At 46.3% G+C, this 26,526-nt stretch overlaps 1 long non-coding RNA gene across 1 annotated transcript; it reads left to right on the top strand.

Annotated features, from left to right (window-relative positions):
• The first annotated feature begins 203 nt into the window (after positions 1-203).
• On the top strand, positions 204-26,472 carry LOC132152346 (uncharacterized). Its single transcript, XR_009436492.1, has 3 exons — positions 204-281; positions 25,368-25,397; positions 26,386-26,472. It is a non-coding gene; the product is annotated as an uncharacterized LOC132152346 (long non-coding RNA).
• The last annotated feature ends 54 nt before the right edge of the window (positions 26,473-26,526 follow it).

Raw genomic sequence — 26,526 nt, forward strand, 5'->3', positions numbered from 1 at the left:
TTTTTTTTTTCTGGAGTTCAGAACAGGAGAAAACGTCAAGACGGTCGAGGAAAATACAGACAGAGGTTTTTTATCCTCAAAAACCTCACCAAGGTATGACACACCGGGCGAACAAACTGTTCTACTAATAAATCAATGTCTTATTATGCAGTGTAACTTACTCGATAACTTAAAGGTTTGGTATTTTTATTGATCCTTAGATCTGTTTCAGACTGTATTGTTGGCGAACACTAAGGCCTATGTTATCAGAGGACTTGCTAACATGAAGAAAACGTCCAGAGGTCTGCAATTATACATAATTAACAAATGTTTAACTTAATTACTTAATTTAAACTTAAGTTCTTTTAACTCCTTCTATAACTTTTTTTTTAAGATCGCTGCGTGGTAATTATAGTGAGCTAGCAAAGTTTAAGTGCTTACTCTAAAAAAGGATTAACGTTTGTTCACTTCTGAATTAAAATTTCCTTATTTTTGAGGAAAACATTCCAGAGTTTTGGACTTAAGTGGGTTTCAGTAGGGAAAAGATCCAAATTGCAGCTCCAGTGCAGTTTCAAAGGGCTGTACGTGATCAGCTGAGGAAATGATTGAATTTTTGATCTGTTTCCAACGGAACTGCACAGAGTTCACGTGCGCAGTGCAGTATGGAATCATATGGGTAGCAATATTCAATTTGGGATGTAATATGCAAAATGACAATGCAATATGTAAAATGACAATGCATTTCTGTATTTACATTTACATTTTCCTATACATTTGTGCAACGTTTGGTGCAAAAATGAAAGCTTTAGCCTAAGTTCTGCCAGGAAGACTCAATTACTTTGTCACTAATTACCTTCCCCATTATCCAATCACGTCTTTATACTTTGGTATAAAAGATCGTACTTACACATGTTTGAGTTCACAGATGCCGACGTGATAACAACCGCAGATTCCGACACGATTGTTCCTTGCTCAAGCTGTCGCGTTTATTGATTTACTCGCTATAGTTAAGTTTGTGTCCTGCAAAATATAGCGAGTTCGACGTTCCTCTAAGATGTACACGAGATCGCTGGCTTTGCTCCATGTCGCGGTGATTATCTGCGGTCGTTCGTGTCGGATGATATACAAGCTTTGGCTTTTCTCGGCAGAGGATGTGTAACATTGGCGGAGTTTCGCGTGCTTTCCAGGGTTGCCAGGTTTTCTCAAAACCGTCAGTTACTACTAAAAATAGCCCAATCGCGTTCAAAAAGGGGTTTCTCGAAAGAATTCACATTCTAGGGGCTATGTATGACATTATTGGGGTCACCTCAAACCCCGGACCGGAATAGCAACCCGCAGCAAAAAAAAAAACAAAAAAAACACCGGTCTTGGCAACGCCGGTGCTTTCCGAGATGTCGCGTCAGTGCTGCTTGGGTCTCAACACCTGAAAGGATTTTGGTCTCAATCAACAAATATTTCATCCGTCGTACACGTGAACCTGCACGAATGAAGTCTCTCCAGACCAGCAGACAGAATCAAGGCTGCCGGTCTCTTTCGGCATCTCGCCTCCATTACTTCATCAATCTACAACATTATAAGTATCATTTTTTGTTCTATGCACTTGTGGCGTTCGGGCATTCACTTTATTCTCTGCAAGGCTTTATACTCACACGTTCAAGATAAAGCACTGGGCGTTCCGTGCTTGTTTATCTAGCAGACTCGCACTGCATAATTAAGATGTTGATCATAGTGCATGCAATGTTTTGAATAACTCCTTCGTAATGAGACATTTTAAGGCTTGTAATAAAAGCTACAATCTTTTATACTGATAAGGATTGTTCGCATTTCTGTAAAAAATATGCTTCGTCTAGCACACTTAAGATTGTTGTTTTAATCCTATGCTATCTTTGTTTATTCAGTCATTGTTTCATTTTCGTCTATTCCTGGATGCTTCGTTCTGGAACAGGATTCTATGGCGGCAGATGCAGAGAACCGCTGCTCTCACCTCATCTTTACACGGCTTACTCTCGGACTAGCGCTATTATGAACACTGGATCTATCAAGCTGATGCGCATTTGGACTCTTTCATTTGAGTCGTAGGTAAGATTCGGCTCAATGCTCAGTAGGCATCTTAAGTCCATGTGACACGGAGTTGCTGCTGACTTTATTTCAGTGTAGTGACATATCTCCAGTTTAAACCGATTATTAATTAGCGGGCATGGTTTGTTTGCGCTCCTGGTCTCCGTCTCACTCATAGCAAACTAACGGCTGGAGGGGTGTGTTAAGGAGGTTCTGCACATGCTGTCAACCTGACGTCATCAGAAAAACTATGCATTACAGAGTGGAATGTTCAGATTTCGATAAAGATTACGAAGACAAACAATGATTAATTGTTACATCAAGATTAGCAATGTGTGCTAGTAAGTTTAAGTCAATTTCGATTTTATGCGGACTTTAAGCTGCAATCTAGGCTTATTTCGCGCATCTACTGGTGTTGGTTCATTCTGTCTCTCATACCATCGACTTCAGTCTTACTCGGCTGTTGCGGCCTTCACATTACACTTTCAGACAGCTGTGCCCCTCAGCCAACCCGGATCCTTCAATCTGCCCTCCGTTAGCAGACATAATACTAAACTAAACGACCTGCTTACGTCAGCTAGAAATCACATTTCTAAAGGCGTCGCTCCCTCTACACTCAAAGCTACACGTCTGCATGGTCCGCTTTCTAATGTTTTTCCTTCCAAATTTCCGTTTTACCTTTTCTAATTTCGACCGTTTGCTCTTTCTCGTCTTTAATTTTAAAAATCGCAATCTTAAAATTTCTCTATTCGCAGTCTCCTTGCCGGCATCCAATTCTACGCTAAATTTTATAAATCTTATTTTTCAAAGCCTTTCCTGGATATTCCGTTCGATTACTACTTAAGGGGTTAGCTAAATCTCCCAACAAAATTAAAGACAAACATCTGCTATTACCATGCAATATTGCAAAAATTGATTACTTCCATCAGCTATGGCCTTCTTTCTAAGTACCTCAATATTCTTCTCGAGGCAGTGTTCATCTGCCTTCTACGGGTCTATGCGTCCAGGGGAATTCACTTCAGGAACTAATTAATTCGATCCTGCTCGTGGCATTCCTTTTCCGATCTACGATTCGGACCAAAATTCTTCACACTCTTCCTTAAGCACTCCAAACCGATGCGCAAGGTTCTGGTGCTACCTTAACAATTTCAAAAATCAATAATTTCTGTCCCTTCTCAGCCACGGTGAAATTCCTTAAAATCCGGGCTAGAACTTCTAAAAACGCACCGCTCTTTACTCTACCTAACGGAGCACCCGTTTCCAAGGCCTGTTTAGAACTCACTTAACCGCTGTTCTCAGGCTGCAGTCTATCCCCCTCTCTCTATACCAGCCATTATTCAGAATTGGGCCAGCTACTTCAGCAGCTGAATGAGAAATCTCTACGTCAGCTATTAAGATCATGGGCAGATGGTCTTCCTCAGTGTTCAAATCATACATCAGACCAGACCATTCTCGAAGCTCAGCAAGCTCTCCTGTTAGAAATCAGGTAAATTCATGCAATTACTGGTGGTGGTGTTGCTAGCGGTATTTATAAAAAAAACAAAAACACTATCTGTATGGTCTATTGAGGCCTGTCTGCGTCTGGCCTATCATGGCTATTTCTGTATGGTCTATCGAGGCCTGTCTGTGTCTGGCTATCATGGCTATTTTTCTGTTCGGTCTATCGAGGCCTGTCTGTGTCTGCCTATCGTGGCTGTCTGCGTCTGGCCTATCGTGGCTATTTCTGTACGGTCTATCGAGGCCTGTCCGTGTCTGCCTATTGTGGCTGTCTGCGTCTGGCCTATCGTGGCTATTTCTGTATGGTCTATCGAGGCCTGTCTGTGTCTGGCTATCATGGCTATTTCTGTACGGTCTATCGAGGCCTGTCCGTGTCTGCCTATCGTGGCTGTCTGCGTCTGGCCTATCGTGGCTATTTCTGTACGGTCTATCGAGGCCTGTCCGTGTCTGCCTATCGTGGCTGTCTACGTCTGGCCTATCGTGGCTATATCTGTATGGTCTATCGAGGCCTGTCTGTGTCTGCCTATCGTGGCTGTCTGCATCTGGCCTATCGTGGCTATATCTGTACGGTCTATCGAGGCCTGTGTGCGTCTGCCTATCGTGGCTGTCTGCGTCTGGCCTATCGTGGCTATTTCTGTATGGTCTATCGAGGCCTATCTGTGTCTAGCTATCATGGCTATTTCTGTACGGTCTATTGAGGCCTGTCCGTGTCTGCCTATCGTGGCTGTCTGCGTCTGGCCTATCGTGGCTATTTCTGTATGGTCTATCGATGCCTGTGCGTGTCTGGCTATCATGGCTATTTTTCTGTACGGTCTATCGAGGCCTGTCCGTGTCTGCCTATCGTGGCTATTTCTGTACGGTCTATTTGAGGCCTGTCCGTGTCTGCCTATCGTGGCTGTCTGCGTCTGGCCTATCGTGGCTATTTCTGTACGGTCTATCGAAGCCTGTCGGTGTCTGCCTATCGTGGCTGTCTGCGTCTGGCCTATCGTGGCTATTTCTGTATGGTCTATTGAGGCCTGTCTGTGTCTGCCTATCATGGCTGTCTGCGTCTGGCCTATCGTGGCTATTTCTGTATGGTCTAACGAGGCCTGTCCGTGTCTGGCTATCATGGCTATTTTTCTGTACGGTCTATCGAGGCCAGTCCGTGTCTGCCTATCGTGGCTGTCTGCGTCTGGCCTATCGTGGCTATTTCTGTACGGTCTATCGAGGCCTGTCTGCGTCTGCCTATCGTGGCTGTCTGTGTCTGGCCTATCGTGGCTATTTCTGTATGGTCTATCGAGGCCTGTCTGTGACTGGCTATCATGGCTATTTCTGTACGGTCTATTGAGGCCTGTCCGTGTCTGCCTATCGTGGCTGTCTGCGTCTGGCCTATCGTGGCTATTTCTGTATGGTCTATCGAGGCCTGTCCGTGTCTGGCTATCATGGCTATTTTTCTGTACGGTCTATCGAGGCCTGTCCGTGTCTTCCTATCGTGGCTATTTCTGTACGGTCTATTGAGGCCTGTCCGTGTCTGCCTATCGTGGCTGTTTGCGTCTGGCCTATCGTGGCAATTTCTGTACGGTCTATTGAGGCCTGTCCGTGTCTGCCTATCATGGCTGTCTGCGTCTGGCCTATCGTGGCTATTTCTGTATGGTCTATCGAGGCCTGTCCGTGTCTGGCTATCATGGCTATTTTTCTGTACGGTCTATCGAGGCCTGTCCGTGTCTGCCTATCGTGGCTGTCTGCATCTGGCCTATCGTGGCTATTTCTGTATGGTCTATCGTGGCTGTCTGCGTCTGGCCTATCGTGGCTATATATGTACGGTCTATCGAGGCCTGTCTGCATCTGCCTATCGTGGCTGTCTGCGTCTTGCCTATCGTGGCTATTTCTGTATGGTCTATCGAGGCCTGTCTGTGTCTGGCTATCATGGCTATTTCTGTACGGTCTATCGAGGCCTGTCCGTGTCTGCCTATCGTGGCTGTCTGCGTCTGGCCTATCGTGGCTATTTCTGTACGGTCTATCGAGGCCTGTCCATGTCTGCCTATCGTGGCTGTCTGCGTCTGGCCTATCGTGGCTATATCTGTATGGTCTATCGAGGCCTGTCTATGTCTGCCTATCGTGGCTGTCTGCGTCTGGCCTATCGTGGCTATATCTGTACGGTCTATCTAGGCCTGTCTGCGTCTGCCTATCGTGGCTGTCTGCGTCTGGCCTATCGTGGCTATTTCTGTATGGTCTATCGAGGCCTGTCTGTGTCTGGCTATCATGGCCATTTCTGTACGGTCTATTGAGGCCTGTCCGTGTCTGCCTATCGTGGCTGTCTGCGTCTGGCCTATCGTGGCCATTTCTGTATGGTCTATCGAGGCCTGTCCATGTCTGGCTATCATGGCTATTTTTCTGTACGGTCTATCGAGGCCTGTCCGTGTCTGCCTATTGTGGCTATTTCTGTACGGTCTATCGAGGCCTGTCCGTGTCTGCCTATCGTGGCTGTCTGCGTCTGGCCTATCGTGGCTATTTCTGTACGGTCTATTGAGGCCTGTTCGTGTCTGCCTATCGTGGCTGTCTGCGTCTGGCCTATCGTGGCTATTTCTGTATGGTCTATTGAGGCCTGTCCGTGTCTGCCTATCATGGCTGTCTGCGTCTGGCCTATCGTGGCTATTTCTGTATGGTCTATCGAGGCCTGTCCGTGTCTGGCTATCATGGCTATTTTTCTGTACGGTCTATCAAGGCCTGTCCGTGTCTGCCTATCGTGGCTGTCTGCGTCTGGCCTATCGTGGCTATATCTGTATGGTCTATCGTGGCTGTCTGCGTCTGGCCTATCGTGGCTATATCTGTACGGTCTATCGAGGCCTGTCTGCATCTGCCTATCGTGGCTGTCTGCGTCTGGCCTATCGTGGCTATTTCTGTATGGTCTATCGAGGCCTTTCTGTGTCTGGCTATCATGGCTATTTCTGTACGGTCTATTGAGGCCTGTCCGTGTCTGCCTATCGTGGCTGTCTGCGTCTGGCCTATCGTGGCTATTTCTGTACGGTATATCGAGGCCTGTCCGTGTCTGCCTATCGTGGCTATCTGCGTCTGGCCTATCGTGGCTATTTCTGTATGGTCTATCGAGGCCTGTCTGTGTCTGGCTATCATGGCTATTTCTGTACGGTCTATCGAGGCCTGTCCGTGTCTGCCTATCGTGGCTGTCTGCGTCTGGCCTATCGTGGCTATTTCTGTACGGTCTATCGAGGCCTGTCCGTGTCTGCCTATCGTGGCTGTCTGCGTCTGGCCTATCGTGGCTATTTCTGTATGGTCTATCGAGGCCTGTGTGTGTCTGGCTATCATGGCTATTTCTGTACGGTCTATTGAGGCCTGTCCGTGTCTGCCTATCGTAGCTGTCTGCGTCTGGCCTATCGTGGCTATTTCTGTATGGTCTATCGAGGCCTGTCCGTGTCTGGCTATCATGGCTATTTTTCTGTACGGTCTATCGAGGCCTGTCCGTGTCTGCCTATCGTGGCTATTTCTGTACGGTCTATTTGAGGCCTGTCCGTGTCTGCCTATCGTGGCTGTCTGCGTCTGGCCTATCGTGGCTATTTCTGTACGGTCTATCGAGGCCTGTCGGTGTCTGCCTATCGTGGCTGTCTGCGTCTGGCCTATCGTGGCTATTTCTGTATGGTCTATTGAGGCCTGTCTGTGTCTGCCTATCATGGCTGTCTGCGTCTGGCCTATCGTGGCTATTTCTGTATGGTCTATCGAGGCCTGTCCGTGTCTGGCTATCATGGCTATTTTTCTGTACGGTCTATCGAGGCCTGTCCGTGTCTGCCTATCGTGGCTGTCTGCGTCTGGCCTATCGTGGCTATTTCTGTACGGTCTATCGAGGCCTGTCCGCGTCTGCCTATCGTGGCTATTTCTGTATGGTCTATCGAGGCCTGTCTGTGTCTGGCTATCATGGCTATTTCTGTACGGTCTATTGAGGCCTGTCCGTGTCTGCCTATCGTGGCTGTCTGCGTCTGGCCTATCGTGGCTATTTCTGTATGGTCTATCGAGGCCTGTCCGTGTCTGGCTATCATGGCTATTTTTCTGTACGGTCTATCGAGGCCTGTCCGTGTCTGGCTATCGTGGCTATTTCTGTACGGTCTATTGAGGCCTGTCCGTGTCTGCCTATCGTGGCTTTTTGCGTCTGGCCTATATGGCTATTTCTGTACGGTCTATTGAGGCCTGTCCGTGTCTGCCTATCATGGCTGTCTGCGTCTGGCCTATCGTGGCTATTTCTGTATGGTCTATCGAGGCCTGTCCGTGTCTGGCTATCATGGCTATTTTTCTGTACGGTCTATCGAGGCCTGTCTGTGTCTGGCTATCATGGCTATTTCTGTACGGTCTATTGAGGCCTGTCCGTGTCTGCCTATCGTGGCTGTCTGCGTCTGGCCTATCGTGGCTATTTCTGTATGGTCTATCGAGGCCTGTCCATGTCTGGCTATCATGGCTATTTTTCTGTACGGTCTATCGAGGCCTGTCCGTGTCTGGCTATCGTGGCTATTTCTGTACGGTCTTTTGAGGCCTGTCCGTGTCTGCCTATCGTGGCTTTTTGCGTCTGGCCTATATGGCTATTTCTGTACGGTCTATTGAGGCCTGTCCGTGTCTGCCTATCATGGCTGTCTGCGTCTGGCCTATCGTGGCTATTTCTGTATGGTCTATCGAGGCCTGTCCGTGTCTGGCTATCATGGCTATTTTTCTGTACGGTCTATCGAGGCCTGTCCGTGTCTGCCTATCGTGGCTGTCTGCGTCTGGCCTATTGTGGCTATTTCTGTATGGTCTATCGTGGCTGTCTGCGTCTGGCCTATCGTTGCTATATCTGTACGGTCTATCGGGCCTGTCTGCATCTGCCTATCGTGGCTGTCTGCGTCTGGCCTATCGTGGCTATTTCTGTATGGTCTATCGAGGCCTGTCTGTGTCTGGCTATCATGGCTATTTCTGTACGGTCTATCGAGGCCTGTCCGTGTCTGCCTATCGTGGCTGTCTGCGTCTGGCCTATCGTAGCTATTTCTGTACGGTCTATCGAGGCCTGTCCGTGTCTGCCTATCGTGGCTGTCTGCGTCTGGCCTATCGTGGCTATATCTGTATGGTCTATCGAGGCCTGTCTATGTCTGCCTATCGTGGCTGTCTGCGTCTGGCCTATCGTGGCTATATCTGTACGGTCTATCGAGGCCTGTCTGCGTCTGCCTATCGTGGCTGTCTGCGTCTGGCCTATCGTGGCTATTTCTGTATGGTCTATCGAGGCCTGTCTGTGTCTGGCTATCATGGCTGATTCTGTATGGTCTATTGAGGCCTGTCCGTGTCTGCCTATCGTGGCTGTCTGCGTCTGGCCTATCGTGCCTATTTCTGTATGGTCTATCGAGGCCTGTCCTTGTCTGGCTATCATGGCTATTTTTCTGTACGGTCTATCGAGGCCTGTCCGTGTCTGCCTATTGTGGCTATTTCTGTACGGTCTATTGAGGCCTGTCCGTGTCTGCCTATCGTGGCTGTCTGCTTCTGGCCTATCGTGGCTATTTCTGTACGGTCTATTGAGGCCTGTCCGTGTCTGCCTATCGTGGCTGTCTGCGTCTGGCCTATCGTGGCTATTTCTGTATGGTCTATTGAGGCCTGTCCGTGTCTGCCTATCGTGGCTGTCTGCGTCTGGCCTATCGTGGCTATTTCTGTATGGTCTATCGAGGCCTGTCCGTGTCTGGCTATCATGGCTATTTTTCTGTACGGTCTATCGAGGCCTGTCCATGTCTGCCTATCGTGGCTGTCTGCGTCTGGCCTATCGTGGCTATTTCTGTACGGTCTATCGAGGCCTGTCTGCGTCTGCCTATCGTGGCTGTCTGTGTCTGGCCTATCGTGGCTATTTCTGTATGGTCTATCGAGGCATGTCTGTGTCTGGCTATCATGGCTATTTCTGTACGGTCTATTGAGGCCTGTCCGTGTCTGCCTATCGTGGCTGTCTGCGTCTGGCCTATCGTGGCTATTTCTGTATGGTCTATCAAGGCCTGTCCGTGTCTGGCTATCATGGCTATTTTTCTGTACGGTCTATCGCGGCCTGTCCGTGTCTGCCTATCGTGGCTGTCTGCGTCTGGCCTATCGTGGCTATTTCTGTATGGTCTATCGTGGCTGTCTGCGTCTGGCCTATCGTGGCTATATCTGTACGGTCTATCGAGGCCTGTCTGCATCTGCCTATCGTGGCTGTCTGCGTCTGGCCTATCGTGGCTATATCTGTATGGTCTATCGAGGCCTGTCTATGTCTGCTTATCGTGGCTGTCTGCGTCTGGCCTATCGTGGCTATTTCTGTATGGTCTATCGTGGCTGTCTGTGTCTGGCTATCATGGCTGATTCTGTATGGTCTATTGAGGCCTGTCCGTGTCTGCCTATCGTGGCTGTCTGCGTCTAGCCTATCGTGGCTATTTCTGTATGGTCTATCAAGGCCTGTCCGTGTCTGGCTTTCATGGCTATTTTTCCCTACGGTCTATCGAGGCCTGTCCGTGTCTGCCTATTGTGGCTATTTCTGTACGGTCTATTGAGGCCTGTCCGTGTCTGCCTATCGTGGCTATTTCTGTACGGTCTATTGAGGCCTGTCCGTGTCTGCCTATCGTGGCTGTCTGCGTCTAGCCTATCGTGGCTATTTCTGTATGGTCTATCAAGGCCTGTCCGTGTCTGGCTATCATGGCTATTTTTCCCTACGGTCTATCGAGGCCTGTCCGTGTCTGCCTATTGTGGCTATTTCTGTACGGTCTATTGAGGCCTGTCCGTGTCTGCCTATCGTGGCTATTTCTGTACGGTCTATTGAGGCCTGTCCGTGTCTGCCTATCGTGGCTGTCTGCGTCTGGCCTATCGTGGCTATTTCTGTATGGTCTATTGAGGCCTGTCCGTGTCTGCCTATCATGGCTGTCTGCGTCTGGCCTATCGTGGCTATTTCTGTATGGTCTATCGAGGCCTGTCCGTGTCTGGCTATCATGGCTATTTTTCTGTACGGTCTATCGAGGCCTGTCCGTGTCTGCCTATCGTGGCTGTCTGCGTCTGGCCTATCGTGGCTATTTCTGTATGGTCTATCGTGGCTGTCTGCGTCTGGACTATCGTGGCTATATCTGTACGGTCTATCGAGGCCAGTCTGCATCTGCCTATCGTGGCTGTCTGCGTCTGGCCCATCGTGGCTATTTCTGTATGGTCTATCGAGGCCTGTCTGTGTCTGGCTATCATGGCTATTTCTGTACGGTCTATTGAGGCCTGTCCGTGTCTGCCTATCGTGGCTGTCTGCGTCTGGCCTATCATGGCTAATTCTGTACGGTATATCGAGGCCTGTCCGTGTCTGCCTATCGTGGCTCTCTGCGTCTGGCCTATCGTGGCTATTTCTGTATGGTCTATCGAGGCCTGTCTGTGTCTGGCTATCATGGCTATTTCTGTACGGTCTATCGAGGCCTGTCCGTGTCTGCCTATCGTGGCTGTCTGCGTCTGGCCTATCGTGGCTATTTCTGTACAATCTATCGAGGCCTGTCCGTGTCTGCCTATCGTGGCTGTCTGCGTCTGGCCTATCGTGGCTATATCTGTATGGTCTATCGAGGCCTGTCTGTGTCTGCCTATCGTGGCTGTCTGCGTCTGGCCTATCGTGGCTATATCTGTACGGTCTATCGAGGCCTGTCTGCGTCTGCCTATCGTGGCTGTCTGCGTCTGGCCTATCGTGGCTATTTCTGTATGGTCTATCGAGGCCTGTCTGTGTCTGGCTATCATGGCTATTTCTGTACGGTCTATTGAGGCCTGTCCGTGTCTGCCTATCGTGGCTGTCTGCGTCTGGCCTATCGTGGCTATTTCTGTATGGTCTATCGAGGCCTGTCCGTGTCTGGCTATCATGGCTATTTCTGTACGGTCTATCGAGGCCTGTCTGTGTCTGGCTATCATGGCTATTTTTCTGTTCGGTCTATCGAGGCCTGTCCGTGTCTGCCTATCGTGGCTGTCTGCGTCTGGCCTATCATGGCTATTTCTGTACGGTATATCGAGGCCTGTCCGTGTCTGCCTATCGTGGCTGTCTGCGTCTGGCCTATCGTGGCTATTTCTGTATGGTCTATCGAGGCCTGTCTGTGTCTGGCTATCATGGCTATTTCTGTACGGTCTATCGAGGCCTGTCCGTGTCTGCCTATCGTGGCTGTCTGCGTCTGGCCTATCGTGGCTATTTCTGTACAATCTATCGAGGCCTGTCCGTGTCTGCCTATCGTGGCTGTCTGCGTCTGGCCTATCGTGGCTATATCTGTATGGTCTATCGAGGCCTGTCTGTGTCTGCCTATCGTGGCTGTCTGCGTCTGGCCTATCGTGGCTATATCTGTACGGTCTATCGAGGCCTGTCTGCGTCTGCCTATCGTGGCTGTCTGCGTCTGGCCTATCGTGGCTATTTCTGTATGGTCTATCGAGGCCTGTCTGTGTCTGGCTATCATGGCTATTTCTGTACGGTCTATTGAGGCCTGTCCGTGTCTGCCTATCGTGGCTGTCTGCGTCTGGCCTATCGTGGCTATTTCTGTATGGTCTATCGAGGCCTGTCCGTGTCTGGCTATCATGGCTATTTCTGTACGGTCTATTGAGGCCTGTCCGTGTCTGCCTATCGTGGCTGTCTGCGTCTGGCCTATCGTGGCTATTTCTGTATGGTCTATCGAGGCCTGTCTGTGTCTGGCTATTATGCCTATTTCTGTACGGTCTATCGAGGCCTGTCCATGTCTGCCTATCGTGGCTGTTTGCGTCTGGCCTATCGTGGCTATTTCTGTACGGTCTATCGAGGCCTGTCCGTGTCTGCCTATCGTGGCTGTCTACGTCTGGCCTATCGTGGCTATATCTGTATGGTCTATCGAGGCCTGTCTATGTCTGCCTATCGTGGCTGTCTGCGTCTGGCCTATCGTGGCTATATCGGTACGGTCTATCGAGGCCTGTCTGCGTCTGCCTATCGTGGCTGTCTGCGTCTGGCCTATCGTGGCTATTTCTGTATGGTCTATCGAGGCCTGTCTGTGTCTGGCTATCATGGCTGATTCTGTATGGTCTATTGAGGCCTGTCCGTGTCTGCCTATCGTGGCTGTCTGCGTCTGGCCTATCGTGGCTATTTCTGTATGGTCTATCGAGGCCTGTCCGTGTCTGGCTATCATGGCTATTTTTCTGTACGGTCTATCGAGGCCTGTCCGTGTCTGCCTATTGTGGCTATTTCTGTACGGTCTATTGAGGCCTGTCCGTGTCTGCCTATCGTGGCTGTCTGCGTCTGGCCTATCGTGGCTATTTCTGTACGGTCTATTGAGGCCTGTCCGTGTCTGCCTATCGTGGCTGTCTGCGTCTGGCCTATCGTGGCTATTTCTGTATGGTCTATTGAGGCCTGTCCGTGTCTGCCTACCATGGCTGTCTGCGTCTGGCCTATCGTGGCTATTTCTGTATGGTCTATCGAGGCCTGTCCGTGTCTGGCTATCATGGCTATTTTTCTGTACGGTCTATCGAGGCCTGTCTGCGTCTGCCTATCGTGGCTGTCTGTGTCTGGCCTATCTTGGCTATTTCTGTATGGTCTATCGAGGCCTGTCTGTGTCTGGCTATCATGGCTATTTCTGTACGGTCTATTGAGGCCTGTCCGTGTCTGCCTATCGTGGCTGTCTGCGTCTGGCCTATCGTGGCTATTTCTGTATGGTCTATCGAGGCCTGTCCGTGTCTGGCTATCATGGCTATTTTTCTGTACGGTCTATCGAGGCCTGTCCGTGTCTGCCTATCGTGGCTATTTCTGTACGGTCTATTGAGGCCTGTCCGTGTCTGCCTATCGTGGCTGTTTGCGTCTGGCCTATCGTGGCTATTTCTGTACGGTCTATTGAGGCCTGTCCGTGTCTGCCTATCATGGCTGTCTGCGTCTGGTCTATCGTGGCTATTTCTGTATGGTCTATCGAGGCCTGTCCGTGTCTGGCTATCATGGCTATTTTTCTGTACGGTCTATCGAGGCCTGTCCGTGTCTGCCTATCGTGGCTGTCTGCGTCTGGCCTATCGTGGCTATTTCTTTATGGTCTATCGTGGCTGTCTGCGTCTGGCCTATCGTGGCTATATCTGTACGGTCTATCGAGGCCTGTCTGCATCTGCCTATCGTGGCTGTCTGCGTCTGGCCTATTGTGGCAATTTCTGTATGGTCTATCGAGGCCTGTCTGTGTCTGGCTATCATGGCTATTTCTGTACGGTCTATCGAGGCCTGTCCGTGTCTGCCTATCGTGGCTGTCTGCGTCTGGCCTATCGTGGCTATATCTGTATGGTCTATCGAGGCCTGTCTATGTCTGCCTATCGTGGCTGTCTGCGTCTGGCCTATCGTGGCTATATCTGTACGGTCTATCGAGGCCTGTCTGAGTCTGCCTATCGTGGCTGTCTGCGTCTGGCCTATCGTGGCTATTTCTGTATGGTCTATCGTGGCTGTCTGCGTCTGGCCTATCGTGGCTATTTCTGTACGGTCTATCGAGGCCTGTCCGTGTCTGCCTATCGTGTCTGTCTGCGTCTGGCCTATCGTGGCTATTTCTGTACGGTCTATTGAGGCCTGTACGTGTCTGGCTATCATGGCTATTTTTTTGTATGGTCTATCGAGGACTGTCTGTGTCTGCCTATTGTGGCTATGTCTGTATGGTCTATCAAGGCCTGTACATGTCTGAAATAAAACTTATATATAATATTAAAAAAAATGTCATTTAAACACAGGCATATGAGTTTAATCTAACGTTATCATACTGATCATGCTAACTGTCTCTTTATATCTTCCAGGAACCTTAGGATTCACAACTGGTTTGTATACTTTCATCTATTTATTTTGGGGGGAAGGCCGCCCCGTCTGGTGGTTTCATAATCCACCTATTTTTGGGGGTCGGCTGCGCCCCTGCCTTCGTCTTCAAGCAGGAAATGCAGGTCCGCTACCCTCGGATTACGAACCATGGACGGGGCCTTCCACCAAAGAAATTTATAATTATGCTTGCTGAGTTGTCAATAAATGTATGCTTCGTACGTTTTATCTCCCGAGTCTTTCTGGTAGAAATGAAAGCTTTAGCCTAAGTTCTGCCAGGAAGACTCAATTACTTTGTCACTAATTACCTTCCTCATTATCCAATCACGTCTTTATACTTTGGTATAAAAGATCGTACTTACACATGTTTGAGTTCACAGATGCCGACGTGATAACAACCTCCACCCTCCCCACCACCACCAGAATGGTCCTGTCCTTACCTTCCAGGGGGGGTCGGCTGCGCCCCTGCCTTCATCTTCAGGCAGGAAATGCAGGTCCGCTACCCTCGGATTACGAACCATGGATGGGTCCTTCCGCCAAAGAAATTTATAATTATGCTTGCTGAGTTGTCAATAAATGTATGCTTCGTACGTTTTATCTCCCGAGTCTTTCTGGTAGAATGAAAATGAAAATGAAAATTACATAATTTTCGTTTGCCTTTTCATACACCAGTTTTAATATGTAAAATTAATACTAATTTTAACGCTTTATAAGTTGCAAAATTAAAATGTATTACAGAAATGATTAGATATGTCTAACATGTTCAAGCAAAAACAATAGGTTATTGTCGTAACCCCGGTTCTCTGAAACATCGAGTGGAGAGATCCACCTATGGGAAGGGCATCCGTACCTGACCTATGCAGAAGCATCCAATTGCACCAAGTCTGGCTAGACAGACAGAAGCACGCAGCCAAATGCCAGGTAAGGCCCCGCCTCCTTACCTAGGGGTATAATAATGGCTGCAGCGCTGCTATTCCCTAGTAACTATATTCGCTCCACTCGATGTTTCAGAGAACCGGGGTTACGACAGTAACCTATTGTTCTCTTTCATCATCTCGTGTTCGAGATCCACCTATGGGAGAGACATGGACAGCTCCCCGATTGCCCAATACACTCACAGTGTGGTTCTGAAAGCCAGAGAAGGACGGTCGCCCCAGTGAGGCGGTGCCTGACACGTCCCATACTCATGAACCTGCAATACTGATGCACAATCGTGACTGCTGTGCATATGCAGCACATGAAAAAATGTTAGCATCACACACATGATAACCAATGTGCATATAAATACACCCAGAAAAGGAATGTAAAAACATGCTTAGTGACAGGGATGTGCATGGCCAGCCGGCCCATTCACTCCTTCTTCACCTCTTCCAGCGGGGTTGCAGGGAAGGGCTAAGAAGACCCCACCCCTAAAACCGAATGTGCTACCGAGATACTGGTGACATCCAGCCGGTAATAATGCACAAAGGTATGAGGAGAAGCCCAACTGGCAGCGGAGCAGATGTCCTTAAGCGACATTCCCCTAAACAAAGCTCAAGAGATGGCAATGCCCCTCGTGGAATGAGCTCTGATGTCCCCTGGTGGCTGCATTCCCTTTGATTCAAAAGCCAAAGCTATAGCATTCACAAGCCAATGTGAGAGCCGATGCTTAGAAATAGGATTCCCTCCATGAGGGGGTGCCCATGAAATAAAGAGCTGGTCGCTCTTCCGGAAAGCACTGGTCCTGTGCATATATGTCCGTAAAGTACGGACGGGACACAGAGCATTTAGCCTCTCATCCTCCGGGGAGGAAAAGGTGGAGGGTGAAAAGCGGACAGCTCCAACACCTCCGAAGTGAACGCAGGGAAGCACTTCGGGATGAAGGCCGGATTAGGCTTAAGGGAAACCATATCTCCACTAAGAGAGAATTAGTGCACGAGGGATGAACCGAAAGTGCATGTAGCTCACTGACACGTTTGGCTGATGCCAAGGCCAAGAGAAAAGCTGTCTTGAAGGACAGCAGCTTTAGGGAAATACTTCCAAGAGGTTCAAAAGGATATTGAGGCAGAGCCTCCAACACCATGGATAGGTCCCACTCAAGAACAGTTCTCCTGATGACTGGCAAGCGGTGACGGGCACCCTTCATAAATATGCGGATTAGAGGATGCTGCCCGACTGTTGAGCCCTCAAAGCCCACATAACAGGCCGAAATCGCAGCCAAGTAGACCTTAATTGTGGAAAAAGACCTGCCTTTTTCCAAGAGGTCTTGGAGGAAACACAAAATATCAGGAACTGAGCACTGATAAGATGTGAGACCATGCCCATCACACCACCCTTCGAACACTTGCCACTTACTGCCATACAAGAATTGCGTAGAAACGGCCCTGGCATTCTGTATAGTAGCAATCACACGCGGCGAAAGCCCCAGTGCGCTTAGGTTCGTCCTCTCACGGGCCAAGCCCAAAGAGCCACCCTGTCCGAGTGCGGGTGATAAATCTCCCCATTCGCTTGGGACAATAGGTCGGTGCGGGGGGGGAGGCACCACGGCTCGGCATATAACAGAGGGATTATCTCCGCCAGCCATGGTGCTTTGGGCCAACTGGGTGCTATCAGAATGAGAGACAGGCCCTGCTCTCTCACCCTGGCCAGTGTAGGAATTATCAGGCACAGGGGAGGAAAGGCATACAGCAGCACTCTGGGCCACGGGTGGGCCAGTGCATCTACCCCGAGGGGTTCGTCCACGTCCTTTAGCGAGAAGAACATAGGACAATGGTAGTTTTCGCACAAGGCGAATAGATCTACGGTTGCCTGTCCGAATCTCATCCATAACATATCCACTATCTGCGGGTAAAGGTGCCAATCTCCGTAGATTGGGTTTCCCCTTCTCTGTTTAGAAGGCCCGGAACATGAGTCGCGCGTAACGACAGGAAAACCCGTCTGCCCCACACTAAAAGCTTGTAAGCTAGAGCGTGAAGTTTCGACGAGCACACGCCACCCTGATGGTTGATATAAGACACTGCCATGGTATTGTCGCAGTGTATGAGCACATGATGTCCCTGCAGGAGAGGGAGAAAATGATTCAGAGCTTTCCATAAGGCCATAAGCTCTAAATAATTTATGTGCACTGAACGTAGTCTGTTCGGCCACAGACCGTTCACCATTCTGCCCTCCTGGGTGGCACCCCAGCCTGTTAAGGACGCATCTGTCATCACAACTTTCCGCATCATAACCGTCCCCAAAGGGGTTCCCTGTGCATAAAAGTCTGCGCTCTTCCAGTGGCGCAAGGCTGCCGAGCAGGCGCGCGTCACTATTACAGAGCGGCAAAGATCGCGCCTCGGGCTGAAATGTAGTAACAAAACCCATTTCATGAACGCTCTCATTCTCAGGAGTCCCAGCGGTACAACCTGGATAGATGAAGCCATAAGACCCTGCAGCCTGAGGCATGTGCGATATTGTACTTTCACCCCCTCTCTGAACTGTGACAGACAGTTCATTAGAGAGAGAACACGCTCATGAGAGAGACGCGCTCGCATGAAGACTGAGTTCAACTCCAAACCCAGGAAAATGACATTCTGACTGGGTGTAAAATTGCTCTTCCTCACATTCACTCTGAACCCGAGAGATGTGATGTGCGTGAGCACATGGCAGGTGTCCTGCAACACTTTCTCTAAACCCGCTAAACCCGCCTCTGCGCACAGACAGAAACACAGGGGGCTTAGACTGAGCCCAAACGGCAGAACTGTGATTTCGTAACATGTGCCTTGGTAGGCGAAACAAATAAACTTCCTGTGTGGCGGATAAATGCTTATATGGAAGCATCTTTCAGGTTGACCGATGTGAACCAGTCGTTCGGTTTTATGGCACGAGCGAGCGAGCCATGAGTCAGCATTCTGAAATTGTATTTCCTCAAATGTTTGTTCAACACACGAAGGTCCAAAATAGGGCGGAGAGCGCCGTCCTTTTTTGGGACCAGGAAATAATGAGAATAAAATCCCTGATTCATCAGACTGGGGGGCACCACCTGAATCGCTCCCTTGTTTAGGACGGAGAATATTTCCTCTTTCAGAATGTGTGAGGCGTTCTCTTCCGTGTGTGAAGAGAGAACGCTGTTGAAATGCAGGGGTTTCATTGCAAACTGCAGTCTGTATCCCTGCAATATAGTACGCATCACCCACTCGTGAGCCGAAACAGTTTGCCAAGCCCATTCATGACTTGCGAGTGTTCCCACCCGAGCCGCAGCGGAGATCCTCTCTCCATAACGAATTAATTTGATTCGTTTTTTTTAATGTGTTTTTTGTTTTTCTGTGTGTTTTGTGTTGGGGAAAAACTGGGGCCGAAACCTTTATTGGTTGGGTGAGGGGAACAGAGTGTATGCTGTGTGGTGACACTGCCTTTGCACTTTTCCTCACAACAGACCCCCTGAACGTGAGGGGGGAACACACAACGTTCATTAAACACATGGGCTGGGCAGCCTCGAACGGAGAGGAACCGATCCATCCGCGGGAGACCCTGACAGGGAGAGAGTCCGAAGGGCTTGTGGCCCGTGAACACGGACTCGATGCCCCCATCAATCGAAAATCAGGCAGGCCGCTTACGTTTCAAGTCGATGGGGGTAGGGTTAGATGGTCTTCCAGCCACGGCCGTAACTTGAAGGCCTCATCCTCCTTCTTTTTGTCGTCACTCCATTGTTGCATCAATGCGACGGCGGGGCCGAAGAGAGCCCGGCCGTGCTCCAACGACGCGCCCGCGATGCGCCGCTTCTCACTGTCAGGAAGGTCTGACAGGTTAAGCCAGAGCGCGCGCTCTCCCACCACAGAAAGCGCCATAGAGCGCCCACAGGCTTAGACGGCCTGCCGAGCATTACGAAGGAAGAGGTCGTTCACCGTGAGGATCTCCTTCCACAAGTGTAGCGAAAGAGTTCCCTTTTTTAGCTGTTGCCCTAAGTCGTCCAAAATCTCTGCCTGGTTAGGGTTAGTTTCCCCGGACCAGGAGGAGGTCCCAACACTTTTCCGTCGTAAATATCCCTCTCCTGGTCGGTGGCGCTCTGTGGAGCCGGCCACTCAATGTTGAGGCGAGCGGCCGCTCGCTCACAAACTTCCAGAAGGATTGACTGAGGCAGAGCTGCGTGGCCGCTAGCCTGGGGAACGCCAGAGGGCGGGATGGCTTCCTCATCCTCTGAGACCCCGAGAAGGGCCACATCATCCTCTGAGACCCCGAGAAGGGCCACATCATCCTCATCACCGGAACCGGCCGGTTCGTCGGCGAGCATGAGGTTGCCCGCGAAGATGTCCTCTTCGGGGAATGTAGGATTGGGCTGGTCAGCCCAAACAAATGAGGAGGAGCCCCAGGAGTCCCCCGGTAGCGCGTCGTCGTCACCGTGTCCCCCATCTGAGTCAGCAAAGCCGAGCTCGGCGCACTGGGTCGCTGCAACTTTAAGACGGTGTCGTAAAAACTTTTTGGGCAGCATAAGGCAATGACTGCAATTTTCCGTTTTCTCCAAGGTTTCTTGAGCGTGTTTAAGGCCCAAGCAAACCACGCAGAACGGGTGAAGATCCTTAGCAGCGATGAGTGCTCCACACGCGGCCATATGCTATTCCCCGGAGAAGCAGAAGGTATAGAAAGCGACATACCGGAGAAGAAATCGGAAAAATCCGTGGCGGACAGCTGTGGGAGCAGGTGAAACGACGAGTGTGCGAGCGGCCCTGAATACAGAACACAGCAGAAGGCTGAGAAGAAGACAGTCACGTCTGGCGGAGGCTGATCAATCGATATGTCCTCCTGAAGACACGAAGGTGAGCAGCATAATCCAACCGAACTGTGTCAATGCAGAGATCACGAGAAGCGAATGTCAACTGGGGAATAGCAGCGCTGCAGCCATTATTATACCCCTAGGTAAGGGGGCGGGGCCTTACCTGGCATTGGCTGTGCGCTTCTGTCTGTCTAGCCAGACTTTGTGCAATTGGATGCTTCTGCAGAGGTCAGGTACGGATGCCCTTCCCATAGGTGGATCTCGAACACGAGATGATGAAAGAGAACTGTGGCAAAATGATCATTTAAATGCTATTTTTCTATAATGCATTAACACTCCCAGTCAAGACACTTACGATTGCATTTTCATTCAATGTCCCGCAATGAATGTAGCAAAATTCAATGTGCACATTGAAAATGCATTCCGAGCCGATCACGTGTGCGCCCCCTCCCATCATGTCAATCACTGCGTGAACAAGGCGGGGCTTGCAGAAGGTCAGAGACTCAAATCTCAAGAAGAGGATTCAAGTGAGAGAACATGGACAAGACATTTGGTCCGTGTACGTTTTGATCATTTCGGTTTATGGCTTCAATATTTTAATCGCACTTGTGGGCGGAGCTGAAATGCTGCTTTCATCTGATTGGTCGAATCGCTCCACCTTCAGCTCGGTCTTTTCATTCTTTCAGGCAGAATAAGAGTCAGTGCGAGTGAAGCACTGTAATGTCTGAAACCACCGCTCACTGTTAATTAGAATAATATTTGAATCAGATGTAGCTGGGCACATAATTCGTGCTGCTGCGACCTGCAAATTATTTCTAGATTATAGCATTGTATAAATATTGTCCCACTGATAAAAACAGTGCAAACAGTTCTGTCTCCTTGGATAACAGTGAGGTGGAAATAAATATAGTTACATTTATGAAATAAAATTAAATAGGATTTTTTGGGAAGGTAAGTCTGGAAAATGTAAATGTAAATACAGAAATGTAAATACACGTACAAATACAGAAATACAGAAAAGAATACACGTCACACTTCTGTTTATCAATTTGCACTGGCTTCCAATAGCTGCTCGTATAAAATTCAAGGCATTGATGTTTGCCTCCAAAACTACCACTGGCTCTGCACCCATTTACCTAAATTTGTTACTTCAGACTTATGTGCCCTCTAGAAGCTTGCGTTCTGCAATTGAACGTCGCTTTATTGTGCCATCCCAAAGAAGCACAAAATCACTTTTACGGAATTGTAAATTAAATGTTCCCTAATGGTGGAATGACCTCCCCAACTCAATCCGAGCAGCTGAGTCCTTAGCCATCTTCAAGAATCAGCTTAAAACACATCTCTTCCATCTTTATTTGACCCTCTAACTTTAACACTCACTATTCTAATTCTATTCTATATATATATATATATATATATATATATATATATATATATATATATATATATATATATATATATAACTACCTTTCCAATCTTTTTGTATTCTATTTTCTTTTCATTTATTATGCAATTGTATGTGTGTGTGTGTGTGTGTGTGTGTGTGTGTGTGTGTGTGTAAAAGATCTCTAACACCATCTTGCTCTATTCTTTTTTTATTCTGTTTTCTTTTTATTTATTATATTATTTAAAATCCCATGTTACATGTACTGTGTTAACCTAACTGAGACTTGTTATAGCACTTATATATCATTGCTCTTTTGTTGTTTTTGATTGCTTCCACTGTCCTCATCTGTAAGTCGCTTTGGATAAAAGCGTCTGCTAAATGAATAAATGTAAATGTAAATGCATTGTCATTTTACATATTGCATTGTCATTTTGCATATTACATCCCAAATTGAATATTGCTACCCATATGCTTCCATAGTGCAGAGCTATGCAAGACAAGCGTTTGAGGACAAACCCATATAATTGTCATTCCTTTTTTTTTTTTTTTTAGGAAATGACCGATCATTTCGCTAGATAAGACCCTTCTTACTCGTCTGGGATCATGTTTTGAAGATTCAATTTGGACCCCACTGAAGTCCACTATAAAGAGAGAACCCTGAAATGTTTCCCTCAAAAACCTTAATTTCTTTTTGACTGAAGAAAGACAGACAATAAATAAAGGGAGTAAATTATGTGTTCATTAATTTAGAAGTGAGCTAATCCCTCTGGAGTCGATTAACGTGGATACGCGTTATGAGTCATTTTCTTCTGATAACCCCGAAAATAACTTAAATTACACTTTCAGTTTTAATCGTACAGATAAGAGCAATACATCAATCGAATCTGTAAAGGGTGTACTTTTTTGGATACAGACATAATAACAACAAAACTTTGTGCACTTATAAAATAAAGATAACAAACAAGGTGTGCTGTCTGCAGCCTTTGTCTGCGCTGATCTTCTTTTACAAACACGTCATTAAAATGAACTCCGTGAATACTCAACGAAAATACATGAGAGAGATATCTATAGAAAGCTTGACCTGTCTACTTTTAAACTAAACAAGCTGTTTTGCTGCCGAAATATTCTGTGATAAAGTAATCCATATGAAAACAACGCTATGTCCGTTTTTCACGTCTCTCTTCATTATCTTCTAATGTGACCACGCCCCCGCGCTGAACACGCTATTCAGATTCAAACTGAAGCGCGCGGCTTGAATACGCCCGTAACAGAAGAAAAAGCAGCGAGACTGTTCTTCAAGTTCTTTTATTTTACTGTTTGCTTGAAGTTTCAATAACAATATACAATACTATACCATTCAAAAGCTTGATGCAGATAATATAAATGTAACAAATAAATGTAACTGTAACAAATGTAACAAAAAATGGTGTTCTTACAATTTATCCCCCCTAAAAAACCTGAAAAATATTCTCAGCTCTTTTCAATATTAATAATAATAATAATAATGGTAATAATAATAATAATAATAATAATAATAATAATAATAATAATAACAATAAATGTTTTTTTGTAAAAAATAAGATTGTTAAAAGTATTTCTGAAGGATTGTGTGACTGGAGTAAGCATGCCAAACAATTTGTTTGAAAGTCAGCTTTGATTGTTCCTGGTAAACTGTTTAACTGCTCCCCCTAGTGGATATTAAATTATGTTGTGGGATAATTAAATATATTCTAAATAAACTACAAACTTAAATTATATAGATTATATAGATTTATTTTGTCTTCACATTCTTTCTTGTAACTCCTTCCTCTCAGTGACACAGCTGACTGAGAGGCTCATTATGCAGCTCATTATGCAGGCCTTTGTCTTCTCAGGTGTAAGTCACAATGATATTCATGATAGTTGACGCCTACCCGCATATGACTTTTACCAACAAAAAGTGTCTTAGAAATTTTAAATCAATATATTGTTTTCTGTGAGTGAGTAAACAAGATGACAAAATTCTAGGCTACAAGCTCCAGGTCTCAAAAATCCCGGGAACCAATGTTCTTTATGGTTTTTTTTTTTTTTTTTGCCTTATTCAAGTGTTTTAACATTTTTAGTTTTTCACTAACCACACATAATATTTTTTTTCTCAAAAACACAATCATGTACATACATGCTGCTCACATATTATTATAGCCCAGTTTGTGCTGATTACAGTGAGATTATGTCACGGTTGGTAAACCGTGATCTCGGGGTGTTTGCACTTTGTGGTGAAGTTTGTGTGTTTCGCGTCTGCACTGATTAGCTTGTGGGCGTCTCCATTAATTGTCATCAGCAACAGCTGTCACTCATTACTCATCCCCATATATTGGCTTGTCTCGCGTCTTGTGTTTGTGAGATCGTGTTTAATGTCGTGTACCCTGTTTGTTGGCTTTAGTGTTGTCTGCGTTGAATGTCTGTGTTTTCCCCAGAACCTCATCCACTCTCCGCACATCCACTCAGCCACGGACACTTACCTTCGGCTCTATTCCCTGCAGTTCCTGTGCCATCCTCTCCTGCTGCCTTCTCACCTTCATCATCCGGACTACTCACCACCACCACGGAGTATCGTCTTCTCAGCCTCATTGTTCCTTTGTGTCTTATTGTTCATCTCACTTCATTAAAACTGTTAACTCGCATCTGTTTCCTGACTTTCCTTCACTGTCACAGATTAGACTTAGATTAGACTTCTCCAGGCCCCAAAAATACCCTTAGACTCCAGAGGGTTAAGACTGCTTGCATTTATTTGATCAAATATAAAGTTAAAAGTAATATTGTGAAATATTATTACAATGTTAAATAATTATTTTCTGTTTGAATGTATTTTAAGATGTAGTTTGTTCCTGTAAATTTTCAGCATCATTACTGGAGTCTTCAGAGCATTATCCTTCAGAAATTACTCCAAAATGCAGGTTGAGTGCTGGATTTATTTTGGTACTCAGTTATCAATTATGGTTCTTATAAAAAAGAAAAACCTGGAAACATTTTTATGATTCTTTGGTGAACAGAACGTTCAAAAGAACATAATTTATTTTAAATATATTTTTGCAAGATTATAAATGTTTTACTTCTATCAATTTAATGGCTATATGCTGAATGAAAACAGTCATTTCTATTTAATAACACACATATCAAACATTTGAATGGTCGTATATCATGATTTTTGAATATATTAAAGAGTATAACTGTTTTAAATATTGATAATAATAATCAGAAATGTTTCTTGAGCAGCGAATCAGCATATTAGAATGATTTCTGAGATCATGTGACACTGAAGACTGGAGGAATGATGCTGAAAATACAGATTTGATCACAGAAATAAATAACATTTCACAATATATTCACAAAGAAAATAAATATTTTAACTGATGATAAGTCTTTTAAATTTTTCATTAAAATATTATTTATGTGATGGAAAAGCTGAATAAATAACTTTTTATTCATCAATAAATCCTAAAAAAAAGTATCACATGCCCCCCCCCCCAAAAATATATATAATTGAAAAAATTTAATAAAAAAATAAGCAGCACAACGTTTCCAACACCGAGCTCTGATCAAAGCAATAAATAATATTTTGAAGTATGTTAAGATAGAAAACCATTATTTAGAATTTGAATTTTTTTGAACAATATTACAGTTGATCAGATAAATGCTGGCTTGATAAGCAAGAGACATATTTCAAAAATATTAAAAATAGTAATGTGTCCAAACTTTTGACAGTCCCCTTATTAAGCAGACAGAACGTTCTCAGGGGCATCCTGAATGATAGAAACAGAGAGGGACATGTATTACATTATATTGTTTGGTATGTTTTAATTTTTATATTTATAAAATCTTTGCCAAAAGATGCTTTTATTTCTACTAACAGTATGCTCCATTTTTATTGAGTAAATATATTGAGAAATTGTCCAGCAACACTATATAACTATCTGTTTCAAGTTCAGGTTCCAGAGCAGGGACTGTCAAATAGTAAGGTGAGTCCCCCTTTTTTCTATTTCAGTGGAGGTTAAGTTATTAAAACTATTTGAATGCTACAATGTATAATTGAGTATTGATAATATTGAGTGCCTGATAATGTTACAACTAGTGCTGTTCAAAGCATAATGTCTGTTAGGACCGATTGTGGTTTGCAGCTTTCTGTAGAAATGCTCCTTTAAATAACTTCACACTCAGCATCCTGAACTATATACAGGTGCATCTCAATAAATTAGAATGTCATGGAAAAGTTCATTTATTTCAGTAATTCAACTCAGATTTTAAACTTGTGTATTAAATACATTCAGTGCACACAAACTGAAGTAGTTTAAGTCTTTGGTTCTTTTAATTGTGATGATTTTGGCTTACATTTGACAAAAACCCACCAATTCACTTCAAATTCAAAAAGTTTTCACCCCCTTAATGCATTGTGTTTCCTTCTGGAGCATCAGTGAATGTTTCAACTTTCTGTATGGTAGTGTTTGAGTCCTTCAGTTGTCCTCAGTGTGAAAAGATGGATCTCAATATCATACAGTCACTAGTGGAAAGAGTTCAAATACACAAATGCAGAAAAACCACAGAATTTGTGGGAGCTGAAGGGTTTTTCTGAAGAACAGCAGGCAGACACAACCCCCCCCCACACCCCCGCTGTGAATCATTCAGCTAACAACACGTTATTAAGTACCAAGTCTATGTAAATTATTGAACGGGGTCATTTTTATAAAGTAACTAATATAATGTAACTAATATAACTTTTATAAGTAACTCTTTTCTCTTGTGGACAATATATTTTATGTGTAATATCTGATTCAGGCTAGTACTAAATAAAAAATAAGATGCATTTTGTATGATCCCTCTTTTGTCAAAAATGTTCAACATTTTGTAGATTCTGCAAGTTGTATGTAAACTTTTGACTTTATGTGTGTGTATATATGGCAATAACATTTTTGTCCACATGTCATGTTTTTTTGCTTTGTTTTTTTAGAGACAAAAAAGAAAAGGAGGGAACTGACTTTAAGCTGTGGAGTCAGACGGAGGGCTCACATTTACCTCAAAAACAGCATTGCAGAGGACGTTCAGTGCATGGATCCTCTCCAAAATAGCACCATGGTGAAATCAAGGAGACAA

This window comes from Carassius carassius, chromosome 11 (genome assembly GCF_963082965.1).
Source record: "Carassius carassius chromosome 11, fCarCar2.1, whole genome shotgun sequence".
Lineage (NCBI taxonomy): Eukaryota > Metazoa > Chordata > Actinopteri > Cypriniformes > Cyprinidae > Carassius > Carassius carassius.